Raw genomic sequence first — 16,793 nt, forward strand, 5'->3', positions numbered from 1 at the left:
GTGCTACATACATTCATTAAAATATATACAAATATGTTAATTAGGCTGAAGAATAGTGAACATTATAGTGATTCAGGGAGCAGCAGGGGCCCAGATTTTCAATAATTTGTAGAAATACATTTGTGAGTATGCACATACATGTTTGCTTGGGTTGTGCACTAACAAGCATGAGTGATGTGAGCACGGATGTGCATGTGTACAAATCCCAGTTTGTGCATATGCCCATAGATATATAGACAGACATATAAGTACTCATATTAGCATGCAAATATGTGCCTTACCTCTCAGGATATGTCTACACAGCAGCTGGGAGGGTGCTTCTCAGGGCAGGTAGACAGACATGGGCTCAAGTTACCACACTAAAAATAGCAGCGTGACTCTAGCTGCAAGGACAGCAGCTCAGACTAGCTCTCCAGGTTGGGTGTGTTTGTACTTGGGTGGCTAGCCTGGGCCACTGCCCATGCTGCCCCTGCCATGTGGTTATTTTTAGTTCACTATCTTCAGCAGAGCTGGCTCTTGTCTGTCTAGATGGGCTGGGAAGCCCCCCCTCAGCAGCTGTGTAGGCATATCCCGAGACATAAGGCATGTATTAGACAGACACAAGCATGCAAGCTATGGGCACATGCACAAACTGGGATTTGCACACAAGCACATCTGGCACATGAAATCCTTGCCTTAAATCTTACTGAAAGCCAATCCTTTAATGAACAGACAAACATGCTGTACTTGCAAGACAGGGCCTATTAATAGTTTGTGAGGTATTAAATAAGGGGAATAATGGGTTAGTAACAGACCAGCCTCTAGATTTTTAAAGATGTACTGTATGATCATTATGAAATTTTAGCCACAACTATTTTCTTTTTGGATACCAACAGAGAGCTAGTGACTGAGCTACTTTTATTCTCTGTTTGTCAGTTCATATAACCGAGCAAAGAGGAAAACATCAATGCTCCTTTCACTCTGGTTCTAAACAAAGATGAATTGCAACTGTTTGTTTGTCCTGACTGGGACAACTTGGTGCAATGTAATACCTCGAAGGAGATATCTGATACTATCTCTGTATCCAAATAATGTTCTCTACTGTCTGCATCCCGGGCTCAATCCTGCAAGGAACTGAATGCTCCTGGGAAGTGCTGAGTGTCCTAAGTTACCCCTGGCGTTAGTGGCGGTTGACAGTATGCAGAGCCTCACAGGTAAAGCTGCAAGTCTTTCACAGAGGTTGCGGAAGTCACGGATTCCCTGACCTTCCGGGACCTCCGTGACTTCTGCAGGGGTTGGTGCAGCTGACCCCAGGGCCGCTCAAGCAGCTGGGGGCGGCCTCAGGGCCAGCCACACCAGCCGCTGCTCGGGTAGCCCCAGGCAGCTGGTCCCGGCGCAGTCTGGGAGCAGCAGCAGCACCCCGGGCCATACCCCACTCCAGCAGTGGCGGCAGGGCCCGAACCACTAGCCCCTGCCCAGAGCAGCAGGGCCCAGAGTGCCCGCCCCCCACCCCCATGATCAGTAGCATCCCTGGAAGCCCCACCCCACCCCACCCCCCAGCACCTAAGATTTCGTCACGGGTATTTTTAGTAAAAGTCAGGGACAGGTCACCGGCAATAACCAAAAGATCAGGGGCTGGTGACCTGTCCATGACTTTTACTAAAAATACCCGTGACTAAATCATAGCCTTAATTATAGGATACTGTACATATAAAGCTGCTGAGGGGGAGGTTGTAATATAATACGGGGTAAAAGGTTCACGGACATTCCAGTGTTTGTATAGTAGGAACAGACCAAACTCTTCTATGTGTTATCTTTTTCTAAGCTTTTTGGCTAGGATTAGAGGTGGTATAGGCTAAGAGTAGATATGTCCTCCCTCCTGCACTTCCTTAAGTCCTACTAGATACATTTTTCCATCTCTTACCCTATAATCCTATAGAGGAAACTGCATTGGAGTTAAGGTTGAAATGAGAGTGTTTGTCAGATTAGTAATGAAGAGTGGACAAGCCAGGCACGAGTAGCCACATCAGCCTCTTCTTACTCTTCCGTCTCCTAGTAAAATCTATCTTATTTGAAAAGGAAATAAGTTTGGTACTGCAGTCAGGGTAGTTTCTCTTTGGAAACAGCCAGGGGGGGAAATCAGCAAGACTGGCTCTGTCATGAAACCATATGCATTGCTAAGTCTCCTTCTGTTCCCTGCTCCTCTCTTCCCAGACCAGATGCCTGGTAGAAGACCCAATTACCTCTTCATGCCTAGACCCGTGATCTGGGTGTTCTTACAAGTGGTGTGTAAGTGGCATCCCTACTCTCTCTTCGTCCATTGTGTAGCCATGTAGGCAGAGGGTAGGTCTATGCTTCAATTACAAAGCTGCAGCTGGACTGTGCCAACTGACTTGGGGTAAGGGCGGGGTTAAATGCAACGTAGATGTTCAGGCTCAGCCTGGAGCCTAGGATCTGGGACCCTGGGAGGGACACCACAATCAAACAGCCCCTTACCCTGATGCCCACAAGCCCGAGCCAGTTGACGTGGGCCAGCAACAGGTGTCTACGTGCAGTGTAGACATCCCCTGAGTCATAATCTAGCCCTCCGAGTTGCTTTATGTGAAAACTGAAGATTAAAAAATAAATACATTTAAATAAATTCTGAAAAAGGACAGGTATTTCCCTTGGTGTGAATGTGATTCCCTGTGTTGCTGGACAAACAAAAAAACCAAATTCCAAAACATAAATATAAGCAAAAACTACTCCACATGATCTTGCACACAGAAAAATCCAAACCTCTCAATAATCCAACATGCAAGGAAATCCTGATAAACAGAACTGGGAGCTAGGATTCCACCATCCATGAGCATTAAAGCCAAAGCACTTGATTCTTTCGTGTTGAGCTCCATGATGAGATAACTGACATCATATTCTTTGTGTCTTCACAGTTGTTGTAACCTCATTATTCTTTGAATTATCTTGGCTGTTAGTCATTTTTTAGGTTTAGTTGGTGCCATCTCGTCTATAAAGCTCTGCCGTCAAAATTACAAAGCAGAGAAAGGTCACACCACAAAAAATAAGTCAGTCTCCGTCTTCTAGCACTAGTAGAACTCCTTTTGTTTCCTGAATTATTCATTATTTCTTCTTGTTTTCAGTTCTTGGTAATTGTCTGATATCATCCTGCTCATGCAACTCAGCAATAATATTCTATGAATGATAGAAAAGTTTATTTTCTTCTCCTTTCATGCCAATTGCTTTTACCAGTTCCACTGGAATTCTATAATTGGGGTGAGATAACATGCCAGCACAGTACAAAACAGCTAATCTCTGCAAGCATAATACCCAAGAAGCCTAGTATCATATGGTTTATTGCTAGAAGTCAATATTCAGCACAAAACTGTGTCAGAGGATTTAACTAAGTGATCTCCCTCTTCCTCTCATCCCTTAGATAAGAAATGCCTGGTTCATACAAAAATAATATTAATAAAACAATTTGTGCTGCATTGTTTAAAAAGGTCTGCTTGTTCTTCTGAAATAATTTTGCTTTCTCCTGCCTGGACTCTCACTGTTCCGTTTGACGTACTCTAGAAGTTAGCCAAAAATATAGGATTGTATTTGTCAAAATGCAGATGCTAAAATTACACAAATGCTCAGTCTCTAACAGGCCCTAAAGCTACTGTGAAAGTTAGGAAATCGGAATAACCTTCTCTTGACAAAAGGTTTCCAATGACAGGAGTCATTTCCATATTTATGCTGCTCGGCATTAAATGTCATCATTCGCTGGCAATAATTGTACAGTGGTATGAGAGTAATCACAGCTTCCCACTCTACTTAGAATAAAAAATAGTGACACCGATGTCATAAATATCAACAACTACTGACCACTGCATGACCATCTAGAGCTACATCGTACCTTCGCTCGGTGTCCTTTGGAATGGGCTGTGCGTAGCTGCACTGCGACTGGACGAGTCCCCGGAAAGAACTGTGTCTTGGAAAGGCAATTCCAGCCCTGCTACCCCTTTGTTTCCAAATTTTGGTCCTTTGTTAGATAGAAATAATAATACCCATCTCTCAGGGGTGGTAATTCATTAATATTTGTGACGTGTTTTCAGACCATCAGGTGGAAGGAACTATACAAGTGTAAAGTAAGTCACTGACTGAGGGTGAGATTCAGGAAAGCACATGTGCATGTGCTTGGATTTAAGCATATGCTTAAAGCTAATTGATTTTAATGGGGCTCATGCTTAAGCACTCTTTCTGAATAGAGATGTGTGAGAGAGTGCTGAGAGCCAGTAGCTGACCCAGCACTCTGATCACTTAAGCATTAATTTGTTCTCCCAGAAAAGGCCTGATGGAGAAGTGGAGTATTTAATTACCTAATCGGACTAGGGGAGGGGAGCTGATGAGCTAAGGCCAGGTCTACACAGACTTATATTGGTATAACTACATCATTCAGGGGTGTGAAAAATCCACACTCAGAGCAATGGAATTATTCCGACCTAACCCCCAGTGTAGACAGCACTATGCCGATGGGAGAACACACAGACCTGCCCGAATTATTCCATTTGCTGAGAGTGTAACTAAAAAGCACTGGAAGGAAGTGCAAGGGGGAAGGCTAGCAGGCTAGAGGAAATAAGAGCTCAGGATGGTGAGATCTCTCCCTGGAGAAAAGGCTGAGAACTAGGGATGGGATTGCAATGCTGCATGGGATTGTGATGGTGGTCTGGGGGAGGTAACATAAATAAAACTCACAAAGGTGCTAACTCACAAAAAGCATCCAAGACCGTTTATGTGGGATCTCAGGACAGGAGAGGAGCCTGCCCTGTTACAGGACGGTTTCCTGAATTGAGGCCTTAACTGCTCATCTTGCAGAATAGAATTTAATTGACATAGTGTAGTCTAAACCATTTTACATACCTTGTAAAGCTCTTTTTGAACAGATTACTTGAATTCCCTTTTGTATCTACTACTCTGGATTATATTTAATCTCTTTTCATAGGCTCTGTGGTCAAGTTTAGCCCCGGAGTAAATGGGTGCAACTCTGCTGACTCCAAGGCAATTCTGAAATTGACCATTTTTTCCAGCACGTAAGTTACCATATTTCCTGTTATTTTATGACACTGATATTTCACTGGCACATTTTCTCCTGTGCCCATAACATTTTCCATCTGGGGTACTTTTCTAATCCTTTTGTGAGCCCCTGGATTTAAATGTCAATCTGCAGTGCTCGTTCTTGGAAACATAAGATCTTAAGTTTACATCTTGGTAAAGAAACCTATGGTATATGACTTGCTAGAAAACCACATACATCACTGTAGGACGGGGAGGGTTCTACTGCTAACGTTACCTTCTTATGAAATCATAATCAAATCACTGAACTCCTTACAGCAGAAATCCTTGAAAATTAAGATAGTGATTTTTCCATGTAAAAGATGAAAGAGCAGCTATCACTGGGGCTCTCTTTTGGGGTTAAGAACAGGAATCAGATATGCCCTGTTAAGGGGAAGGAGGAAAACCAGTGTAGACATATTTTTTAACAGCTGAAAAAGTACAAAGCTTATGTTTTTTGTCTCTTCTCCCAAAGGAACCGTGAAGTCTATCCAGCCAGAGTCCATGAAAGAACAACAAAGGCCGAGGCATCATGTGGATAAAGTTACAGACTGATTATAATTCATGTGATGATATTTTATTACTGATGGAACAAAATGGGAATAATTTCTTTGTGTGGACATTATTTCCTGTGGCTTTATGATACTGGGGTTATTTTCCCCTGAAACAACATGGTAGTTTAATTTGCTTCAATAGGAATCTCTATTTGAAATGTCCTTTAAAATAAGTTATTTATCCTTCTGGGTTAATTTTCTTCTTTTTCTTCTCTGTTAGAATATTCCAGTTATTTTGCCATTAAGCTGCAGGACTTTTATGTCATCCCAGGAAAGTTTATTTGGAAAAATATCTTAGGGGTGGTAGATTTATTAGCCAGATATGTTTTAGGGAATTCAGCTAACAATGAGCCAAGCCAGTTCTTTCTCAAGGATTCAGGTCCTTCTGATTGAGTGAGGCAGTGGAGAGTGAAGGCAGAGAGGCCCAAGGTTAGGGAGGATATTTTGTGCTTGAAAGTACAACTTACTGCCACTGTGTAATGCCCTGTTATCCCAGAGAGCTGCAGTGTTGGGAACACCTACTGCCACTGTAGTCATATAAATAACAATATGCTGTACTTACATGGGGCCTTTCACCCTGAAAGGTTCCTCTACACATTCTGGAAACTCTGGGCCTGATTCTCCTCAGATCAGATTCTGACTGAGATTCTGCAACCAGTTTTACAATACTAACTCCATTGCCCTCAGTAAATTAATTCCTAATATACACCAATGAACAAGAGAGAAGAATAGATCCCCAGCCCGCACCTCGCTCTCTACCTCTCTCATAGCCAACACTAAGGGACACCTTAAGGCCCCAGTTCAGTAAAGCACTTACCCATATGCTTTACGGCATTTGACCCCCAGAATGTAACTTCTATCCCTCAACTGCTTTGAAGTAACAATATGATATCCAGTGCAATTATGTTCAACCTGGAACTAAGACTATGTCTATTTGGTTTCTCTAGTCACTTGCGTAATCACTTAATATGTGCAGACAGATGTTCACGCAGAGGAATCACGTCCCCCACTACTGAGATGATACCACCTCTGGGGTAGAAGTCAGCAGCTGTCGTTTACGGTGACTAAACTGACACTTTCTGGTTCCATACCAGAATGGGCAAATCTTTCATTGAAGCCAGTTGAGTTGTGCCCATTTACACCAGCAGATAATTTGTCCCACTGAGTGCCTATTTGTAGCCAAGGTCTCCAAAGGGAATGGAGCCTTACGAGGTGTGTGGCAACCCTATAAACTTGCTTAACTTTACAAATCTCATATTACCACAAAGTCTCAGATATTGCTGACTCAGCAGGAATGGTGGTGTGGCTGGAGAGGGGGCATGGGGAATAACAGGAGAGTCAGAGGTCTAGGAACAGGATGGATATTTTGCAATTTAAAGTGGTACTCAAAGACAGTATGAGGTATCTCGTTTTTCTGAGCAGTCCTTAAAGTAGCTATTTGGGGCAGGGTTTAGCTCTTTTTAATGTTCGTACAGTGCCTAGCACACTGGGTGCTGTCAGAAACAAATGATAATCATTGTTACTTTTCTCTTAAAACTATTAGCAATGGTCACAGAACCAGTTCAGCTGAGAAATGAAAAGGCCTCCTGAAGCTGCAGCAACAAGTCTAAATTCAGGAAATTTTCCCAAATTCTGTCTTTTATTGCAGGACAGTAGAAATATATATTTTTTCCTCTGAGACTTTAAATTGTCTCCTGAAGACTATTGCTAACAGAAGGAAAGCATCTGGTGAATGACTTACAGTAAAGCAGCATAATTTGGCTTGTACCGTACGCTAAAAGATTTTCTGAGGTTTTCAATGGAGTGGGAATAGAAATATATTAAAATTGTAATCATGATTTATAAATTAGCAAAAACTGTCATCACACTTTTTTTCTAGCTAATCTAAATGGCAGCCACAGTGGAGTCTCTTTGTCTCATGTTCTCCCTCTCAGTAAAATGAGGCACAGACACTTTGTTGGATATCCAGGGTACCTTTATCTTTGCCGACGGAGACCCCCGAGGAATGAAAACATGTGGCAAGGGGATTTGTATCCCTGACCTATTGGAAGGACCTGACTTCGGAGCGCTCCCTTCAAGCGTGGCATTTTAGCTAGTTCTTTTTTCTGTTTAATAGGACATTAGAGGAGGAAAAAAGCTTTAATGTGGCCCAAATCCTAACCCCACACAGCAGCAGAATGATTTTTACATCTCTTCCAGCCATGGCCAGAGATGAATTTTTCTAACCATACAATGAAGGATGGGAGTCCAAGAATGGATCTCTGCTATGATTATCTTCAATTGCTTTAAAAAAAGTGAAAGATTAGAAAGGACAAACCTCCATCTACACAAGTGAATGGATAGGAATGGCAATAAATGTTTGTAGAATCAAGCGCTAAATCACTACTATAGCCACTTCCTCAGACTTGCTGTCCAAAATGCTTGTGATGACATCTGGGGTGAAGAAGATGTTGCGAGGGGGAGGTATCATCAAAAGTCCAGGCCTAATGAGTGGAAGCTTTTAAAAATGTAGGCCTAGCCTTTTGCCTAGTGGTGAGCAACCTGCAGCCCACTGACATTGACCGTCCGAAGGCACGGCCCCCCGCAGCTCCCAATGGCTGCGGTTCGCTGTTCTCAGCCAATGGGAGCTGCAGGAAACAGCGGCCACTGATTCACGTAGTTTGAGCATCTGTATGAATGTGCTCACACTTTGAGATTCAGTTGAGATAAATTGGCAGCTTGACAGGAATCCAAAGACTACATTCAAGTTTGCATAACATACTCATAATGATATATAACACTTATGCAGTGCTTTTCATCTGGCCCATCACCTCCCACAGCTCCCTGTGGCCACAGTTTGCTGTTCTGGGGCAATGGGAGCTGCGGGAGGCCATGCCTGCGGACGGTCAACGTCAGCAAAATGTCTCACGGCCTGCAATCAGATTACCCTGATGGGCCGCATGCCCACGGGCCACAGGTTGCCTACCACTGCTTTTGCCCCGGCACAGTGACTGTGCTACCATGGTATCTGCTTAGATTGCAAGCTGTTTGAGGCAGGGACTGTCCTTTTGTTCTGTGTTTGTACAGCACCTGGCATAGTAGGGTCCTGGTCCATGACTAGGCTGCAAGGCATGATGGTAATACAAATGATGAATAACAATGTTCTGAGGTGGTTCTGCAGGTACATGGAGTTAGTAAATATTGAGTTTTTAAATGGGGACCACTATAAGTTGTTATATCTTGAACAAACAAGTGTGTTGTCTGAGCCCAAGTTCCCCTTTTACATTACTTAATCCTCTCCTCATTCTGGGAAGGCTCAGATTGAAATCCACAGGATGAAACAGGCAGATCAAAGGGATGGATAGGATGAGCATATATGCACCCATCTGTTGTGCTCATGACTGCAAGCAGCTCCAGAAGGCTGGTTGACTTGTGTTTGTTTTCAGCAGTTCACTCAGCTAAGGAGCAAAGCTTCATTTTTAGAAGAAAGATGCCAGATTTCACTCCTACCATCCCCAAAATCAATGAGATTCAAAACACTGTCATCTTCAGATAAAAGTGAGGACCTATTAGCATTGTCAGTATCTCTTTCAGTCAAGATATGCTCAATGGTTGCAGTGTGGTTGTGGGCATGTTGGTCCCAGGGTATTAGAGACAAGGTGGGTAAGGTAATATTTTTTATTGGCCAACTCCTGGTCGTGGAAGACAAACTTTTGAGCTTGCACAGGAAGTTGGTCCAATAAAAGATATTACCTCTCCCATCTTGTGTCTTTAAGATATGCCCAAGGCATTTTTAAATGTATGCCTAGCTATACCATATTAACAAACATGTCTTGAAATATGATAGAAAGAAAGACACCACATTGTTTCATCTTACCCCTAGTAGGAGCTACAGCTCTTGGAATCAGTTATTTTCTATGCCATGATCTAACTATGACACAACTGAAGATGGTTAAAGTGTCCCACAGATCTGTACTTTATCCATACCCTCTTCCCACATTGTAACAATTTGTTACAGGAGTGTAAATCTGATACTGCTGGCTTGCAAACAAAGTGTTAGACAATCTGCAAACATAAGCTCATCACTCCAGGCAAGGTGAAAAGGGTCTCTGATGTGGTATCCTCATTGCGATGAGTCAAAACCCCAAAAGGAAACCAGTTTTTACTGTGGTGTCTGTTTTCATTTTGTTATCCTTTGTTCCATCTCTGACTCTTTCACACTTTGATATCTAGCCACTCTTTCTTTTCTTTTCTTTTTTTCTGGTTATGATTCAGTCTTCAAGCATTTATTGTTCAACAGCTGTGTCTCACAACAATGCTGTCCCTGTGCTAAATTTCTTAGGGGAGTAATTTCATTCCCTTATTCCCTATACGCCATCTCCACCTTCTTTAGCCCTGGTAGTTTTGCTGTAAAAGATTAAAACAAACCAAACAAACAAACAAAACAGCCCACCACACCAACCCACAAACAAAATAAACCCATTTTTATGGCTGCTGTGAACAGACAAATGAGGACAGATTAGAGCACATGCAGGCCCTCCTGTCCAGTGCTCCTGTGCAGAAGGCAGCTATATCTTGGCTGTTTGCCCTTTCAGGGAGTAGGGGAAAAGAAGGGTGATCTCTTCTGAACACCTCAAAAGCATGTGTCTGGACAGGCTGGGAGAAGCTACCCCTGGAGTACAGCACTGGTGGAGGTGTGGTAATGGTTCTAGCCACTCTAGTGGTAGGTAGGTTTCAGAGTAACAGCTGTGTTAGTCTTTATTCGCAAAAAGAAAAGGAGTACTTGTGGCACCTTAGAGACTAACCAATTTATTTGAGCATAAGCTTTCGTGAGCTACAGCTCACTTCATCAGATGCATACTGTGGAAAGTGTAGAAGATCTTTTTATACACACAAAGCATGAAAAAATGGGTGTTTACCACTACAAAAGGTTTTCTCTCCCCCCACCCCACTCTCCTGCTGGTAACAGCTTATCTAAAGTGATCACTCTCCTTACAATGTGACAACCCCTCAGACAGAGACAAACACCTACAAGATCTCTATCAAGCATTCTTACAACTACAATACCCACCTGCGGAAGTGAAGAAACAGATTGATAGAGCCAGAAGAGTTCCCAGAAGTCACCTACTACAGGACAGGCCTAACAAAGAAAATAACAGAACGCCACTAGCTGTCACCTTCAGCCCCCAAATAAAACCCCTCCAACACATTATCAAGGATCTATCCTGAAGGATGACCCAACACTCTCACAAATCTTGGAGACAGGTCAGTCCTTGCCTACAGACAGCCCCCCAACCTGAAGCGAATACTCACCAGCAACCACATACCACACAACAGAACCACTAACCCAGGAACCTATCCTTGCAACAAAGCCCGTTGCCAACTGTGCACACATATCTATTCAGGGGACACCATCACAGGGCCTAATAACATCAGCCACACTATCAGAGGCTCATTCACCTGCACATCCACCAATGTGATATATGCCATCATGTGCCAGCAATGCCCCTCTGCCATGTACATTGGGCAAACTGGACAGTCTCTACATAAAAGAATAAATGGACACAAATCAGATGTCAAGAATTATAACATTCATAAACCACTTCATAGAACACTTCAGTCTCTCTGGTCACGCGATTACAGACATGAAAGTTGCGATATTACAACAAAAAAACTTCAAAACCAGACTCCAGCGAGAGACTGTTGAATTGGAATTCATTTGCAAATAGGATACAATTAACTTAGGCTTGAATACAGACTGGGAGTGGCTAAGTCATTATGCAAGGTAACCTATTTCCCCTTTTTTTTCCTACCCCCCTCCCCAGACGTTCTTGTTAAACCCTGGATTTGTGCTGGAAATGGCCCACCTTGATTATCATACACATTGTAAGGAAAGTGATCACTTTAGATAAGCTATTACCAGCAGGAGAGTGGGGTGGGGGGAAAGAAAACCTTTTGTAGTGGTAAACACCCATTTTTTCATGCTTTGTGTGTATAAAAAGATCTTCTACACTTTCCACAGTATGCATCCGATGAAGTGAGCTGTAGCTCACGAAAGCTTATGCTCAAATAAATTGGTTAGTCTCTAAGGTGCTACAAGTACTCTTTTTCTTTTAGTGGTAGGTAGTTTACCTATTGCTTGGTAGGCATAATGCTGCAAGCCACCAAGCAGGTGGCGTCCCTACACTTCCCTTCTTAACAGGTCTCAGGCTCCTTGAGTCATAAAGGAGCCCTCAGTATTCTAACTAAACATTCTAACTAAACTGAAAACATCATTTGACATCATACTTTTGCACCATGTATTTTAGCCTAGAATGCTATCAATAACCACGACATCCCTGTGTCATTGTAGGAATAGACCAGCTACCTCCTATAAGTGAACAAACTCACTAGGAGCTGTGCAAATCTTGTGGATTCTGTTAATGAGGCTTCTTGCAAACCTTTGGCCCAATTTTTCTCTCGACCTTTGCTTTGTGTTTCAGATAATGCAAGGTGAAATGCAGCCCAAACCTCTGTAGTATTCATCCAAAACTGAAAATCCATTCATTCTTCCTTAAAACTCAGTGCAGATGGGGAGAGAGGTTCACAAAAACTCAGTGATTCCCAAGGTGGGTTTGGGGTTTCTAATGAAACCCCCAATCTAGCTAGCTAGCAAGCACGCAAGCACACACACAAAAACAACTTAATCTCACTTGGGGTTTCGATCTCAAAAATTTCAATAAGCTCTAGAATTGACCTGAGCCTTCAAGCAAAATTTGAACTGAACTTCAGTTGAGATTTGAAAATAAACATTTGTTTTAAATCTAAACTAGTTGGAGTCCTTTTCCTTTGCCTTTGCAATTCCTGGTTCCAGACTCGTCTGGAAACAGAGGCACCAAAATACTACAAGAAAGTTTGTTCTCGTAGTATTTCAAGCACAGATAGAAGGAGACAGACAGTACAGTCTGTATTAACCAAACCCTGGGTGAGCAATAGTCCTCGCTATCTGAAGATTGGTTACATTCATTGGGGATTACACTGGATCGTCTTCACTGCAACCACGGTTTGCCAAGTCTAGAGTGCAGCCACAGCTGGCTGGATGTAGGGAAGCCAGCTGGCAAGATAGCTGCTTCACTGTGCTCCAGGTTCTTCATACTCACAATGGACCATTACCACGATGGCAAGCTGGAACAGAGGAGCACACCAGCGTCATTGAAGTTCAGCTCCTGCAATGAATGACACAGGGAGCTCGGGTTATCTGCATTTTAACTTGTCTGAATTTTAGCAAGGTTTCAAATGTCCTGCACCTTTGGATAATCAGAGTTGCGTGGTGCCAGAAATACTACAAGAAATACCTTGCAAGGATGAGATCTTCAGGCCAGTTGTTAGAGCCAAAAGACTTGGATAGCAGACCTACAGTGGTCACCATCATAAAGTCACCATTTATCAACAGTTAGAAAACAGTGGTATCTTATATGCAAACACTGATTCCCTATATTTGGAATAGCAAAGAGCTATGGTAACTCTGTGGTACCTGTTGACTTTTGAAGGGTGCTGCAACATTAGTAAGTGACATTGCAACAGGCTGGTCTGTCCCCCTTAAGGGCAGTGAGACCCCAGAGTCAGTCAAACCCGGATCATTCCTTCTTGGAAGAATAAGTGGGTCAAGGTGGGATGGAGGGAGGCATCAGTTACCTGAGCCCTGTGACTAGCTGCTGAGGATTATAAAGGAGTGCTCTTAGCTCAGTCAAGGGGGAACCTTGAATCAGGAGAGACCTGCAGGGTGGGACTCATGGGGCAGAATAAGGATAACAGTGGGCTGAGGCAGTCTGCCAGGACTGGAGCAAAGCCCCAAAAAAGAAGGCTCTGGAGACCCTGCCCCAAGGGAAGAAGGAATTACCAGGCTAGGAGGAGACCAGGTCTCACCAGAGAGACTGGACTGAGACCAGCAGAGAAGAAACTGAGGTAGCTGAGAGAGAAATGGAACCCAAAGCTCTGAAACAAGGATTAATTGGAAGCCCTGAGAAAAGAGGGGGTTTGACCCTGGAAAGGTAGATGAATTGTATTTGTTTTGTGAGAACTTCATAAATTAGACCCCAAGAGAGGAAATGTTATTTCAAAACTCCTGTGATGTATGAACAGATTTGGGAATGAAGAAGAAGTGTCTACAGTTCCATGCCATGGGGTGGTGTGTTCTGGGATGCCACCCTGCAACAGCCATTGAACAAACACAGTTTGAACAAAATTATTCAGATAGTAAGAAATTTCTAGTATTTCCACTAGCAAATAAAACAACATTAACTAAAGTGTCAGGGCAGTTCACAGGGGTTTTTTTGTCTTGCAGTCCACTGGCCTCAAACAAGAACCAATTTTTACAACCCACCACATATCCAAGTGCAGAATATCCTCTAAGTGAATCACCTCAGCTGTGACTTTCACACTTGCGGTCTCCTTGACTGAAAACTTAATCCTTATGCCGTTGGGAAGTGTCTTATTTTATATCAGTACTTCTTATGCTTTCAATTCCCTACCTTGGGCTGTTTTTCACATTTCAGTCTGTCATCTTTCTAGCCCTCTTTAGAGCCTGACATTGTAAACCTCCTCCTCCAGTCACTTTTTTTAGTTCTGGTCTCATGTAGCATCTGAACATAAACATATATAAACACTTGCTGTGTCTCTAGTCTATATGGTCCTTTTCCTCTTTTTTTTTTTTTAATTTAGTTCAATTTCAACCAAAATTTGATCTAAAATTTTAGGAAACTTATTTTTCCCCCTCATTTTCCATGTCATGTCAGACCTGAGTGGTGATCCTTATTAATGAGGTGCCTTTTTATAGCACAAATATTTTTTCAGTGTATCATTCAAAACAAAGTCAAGAATAACTTCCAGCGCTGGCCTGGTTGCAGAGGAACAGGACAGTATGTCTGTCAGTCATGTTAGGGATCCAAGCTCTGGTTCAGAGGGACTTCTTTGCTCACCAGGGGCCCACTCCTATAAGGCAATTGTTCTCAACTAGGGGTATGTATACTCCTGGAGGTACGCATAGTTCTTCCAGGGGGCACATCAGCTCATCTCGATATTTGCCGAGTTTTACAACAGACTACATAAAAAGCACTAGTGAAGTCAGCACAAACTAAAAGTTCATACAGACAAAGACTCGTTTATCCTGCTCTATATACAATACACTTAAATATAAGTATAATATTAAATTCCAATTGGTTTATTTTATAATTACACAGTAAAAATGAGAAAGTAAGCAATGTTTCAGTCATAGCGTGCTGTGACATTTTTGTATTTTTATGTCTGATTTTGCAAGCAAGTAGTTTTTACATGAGGTGAAACTTGGGATCCGCAAGACAGATTCCTGAAAGGGGTACAGTAGTCTGGAAAGGTTGAGAGCCACTGCTACAAGGGACTAAACAGGAGCTGGGGGTGCTCGGCAGCACATCATAGGTTCAGGATCCAGGTTATTACAGGTCTAGGAGTACTACAAAGGCAGCATACTCAGCCCCTGATGGTATCTTATTGGTCTCAGTTCAGATCACAGTAGAGAAGTGACCACATCACAAAAACCAAAACTTTGCAACTATGGCAGCACAGCAGCTAAGCAATGAATAGGCCTTGAAGTGAACAACTCTCTGACCCCTGAGGTGCGGACTCAGGTTTCAGCACATTGGTAGGTCAGTGTAAAGTAGTTTGCTGTCTGTGTTTGATAGAAAAAAGAGAGAGGAGAGACAGCTCTAGAGCTCTAAGTTCACACACAAAAGATTTTTCAAAATGATATAAACAAAAATACTTTTCATTTGTTTAAACATCTCATTTTTCTTTTTAACAGCCTCTTAGGGGATTTGTGAAAATGTTTAGATGAAATATTGGGCGACAATTACTAGGTGGAGTAACCATCAAGTAGGAACAGGCAGCGGCTATTACAGCATCTCTGTGCAACCCTAACTCATGTTGAATAATACTTACTCTCATGAGAGTCAGTCTCTTTGAAGCCAATGTGAATCCAAAGTATACTGAATATACTGAGGGCCAAGATGATGTGTTGTGTATAAGCATTGTGGAATCAGCACCCAGCACATGCACTCAAATGTACCTTCAATTTAAAGCCCCAAACAAATATAATTGGGTTCACTTTAAACATCATTTGTGATGTTTGCAGACTTTGTTTGCCCGTCCTTTCTTAATGCACAGAAATTTTAAACATTTTCATAGCTTTCAGGGGTGCTAATTAAAGCATTTAGCAGCTTTACTGTTTGGGCAGTGTAAATCTGATGTAAAAGAAAATTAGAGCATTCACATACACAGATGCATGCTTGTTCATTGTAACTATAAAATATAGCTGCAGGGACTAGCAAGACCACCAGCCTCTTACTCTTCAATACAAGCTATTCAGCAAAAAAATTAGACAACGAATTCTAGTTTGGAAGGCTTTTTAATGGGGTTCATTTGTTTTCTCCTTCCAACACCACATTCGGCTACCTTTTCCCTGGTTTGTGATACTGGTCATTCAAAGGAGCTGCTGAAATGGATTAAAAGCTGATTTGAAACAAAACCTTTTTCTCAGTCTCCCTGGGTCACAGTCCACACACATTGCCCCCCCCCCCCCCCCCATATCAGCACCTGTTGTCTGGTGAGCCAGGGTCTCTCTGTTACAGAATGAATCCATTTAAATATCAGTGACAAGGCTGTGGCCAGAAAGGAGATGGCATGTGGGGGTATTTTATTTTCCAGCGTGGGCTGGTGTTCCAGTCTGGGATTTTAAAGAATACATAGTGGCTTATTATTTTTACTGCAGAGAAAGGAGCTTTTTGATCAGGGGAAGCTGAGTCACCCCTTGTTTAGTTTTATCATTTTGCTGGCAGCGAATGTTGACTCTTGATCTTTTACTGTCCTCTTATTTTGATTTTCTATCGAGGCCCATCCCAATGTATTTCCTTTAATCATGTCTCTTTGATATGCAGGGGAACTGAATACTTCTTCATTTGGCTTTACATGACAACACAGGCAAAAAGCAATACACATCCCACGAGGTTCCCCTCCATTTGAAGCGGTTCACTAAGAGGATGCGAGTCAGTCCTAGAGCTTTTTCCAGGTTCTGCGTTAATTTTCAAGTTTTTTTTTTCCCACAGCCATCATAAGACAAATAGACCATGGGGTCAGGTAATGTAAGCAGCAGACGACAAAACTGTTGCCAAAAAAATGTAA

General features: G+C 42.5%; 1 long non-coding RNA gene across 1 annotated transcript in view; it reads left to right on the forward strand.

Annotated features, from left to right (window-relative positions):
- LOC122465185 overlaps positions 1–6,430 on the forward strand; it is a 42,313-nt gene extending 35,883 nt beyond the window's left edge. The window contains exons 2-3 of the long non-coding RNA XR_006289833.1: positions 4,961–5,048; positions 5,546–6,430. This is a non-coding gene — a long non-coding RNA (uncharacterized LOC122465185). The remainder of the gene's footprint in view (positions 1–4,960; positions 5,049–5,545) is intronic.
- The last annotated feature ends 10,363 nt before the right edge of the window (positions 6,431–16,793 follow it).

The sequence above is a fragment of the Chelonia mydas genome, chromosome 3, assembly GCF_015237465.2.
Source record: "Chelonia mydas isolate rCheMyd1 chromosome 3, rCheMyd1.pri.v2, whole genome shotgun sequence".
NCBI lineage: Eukaryota > Metazoa > Chordata > Testudines > Cheloniidae > Chelonia > Chelonia mydas.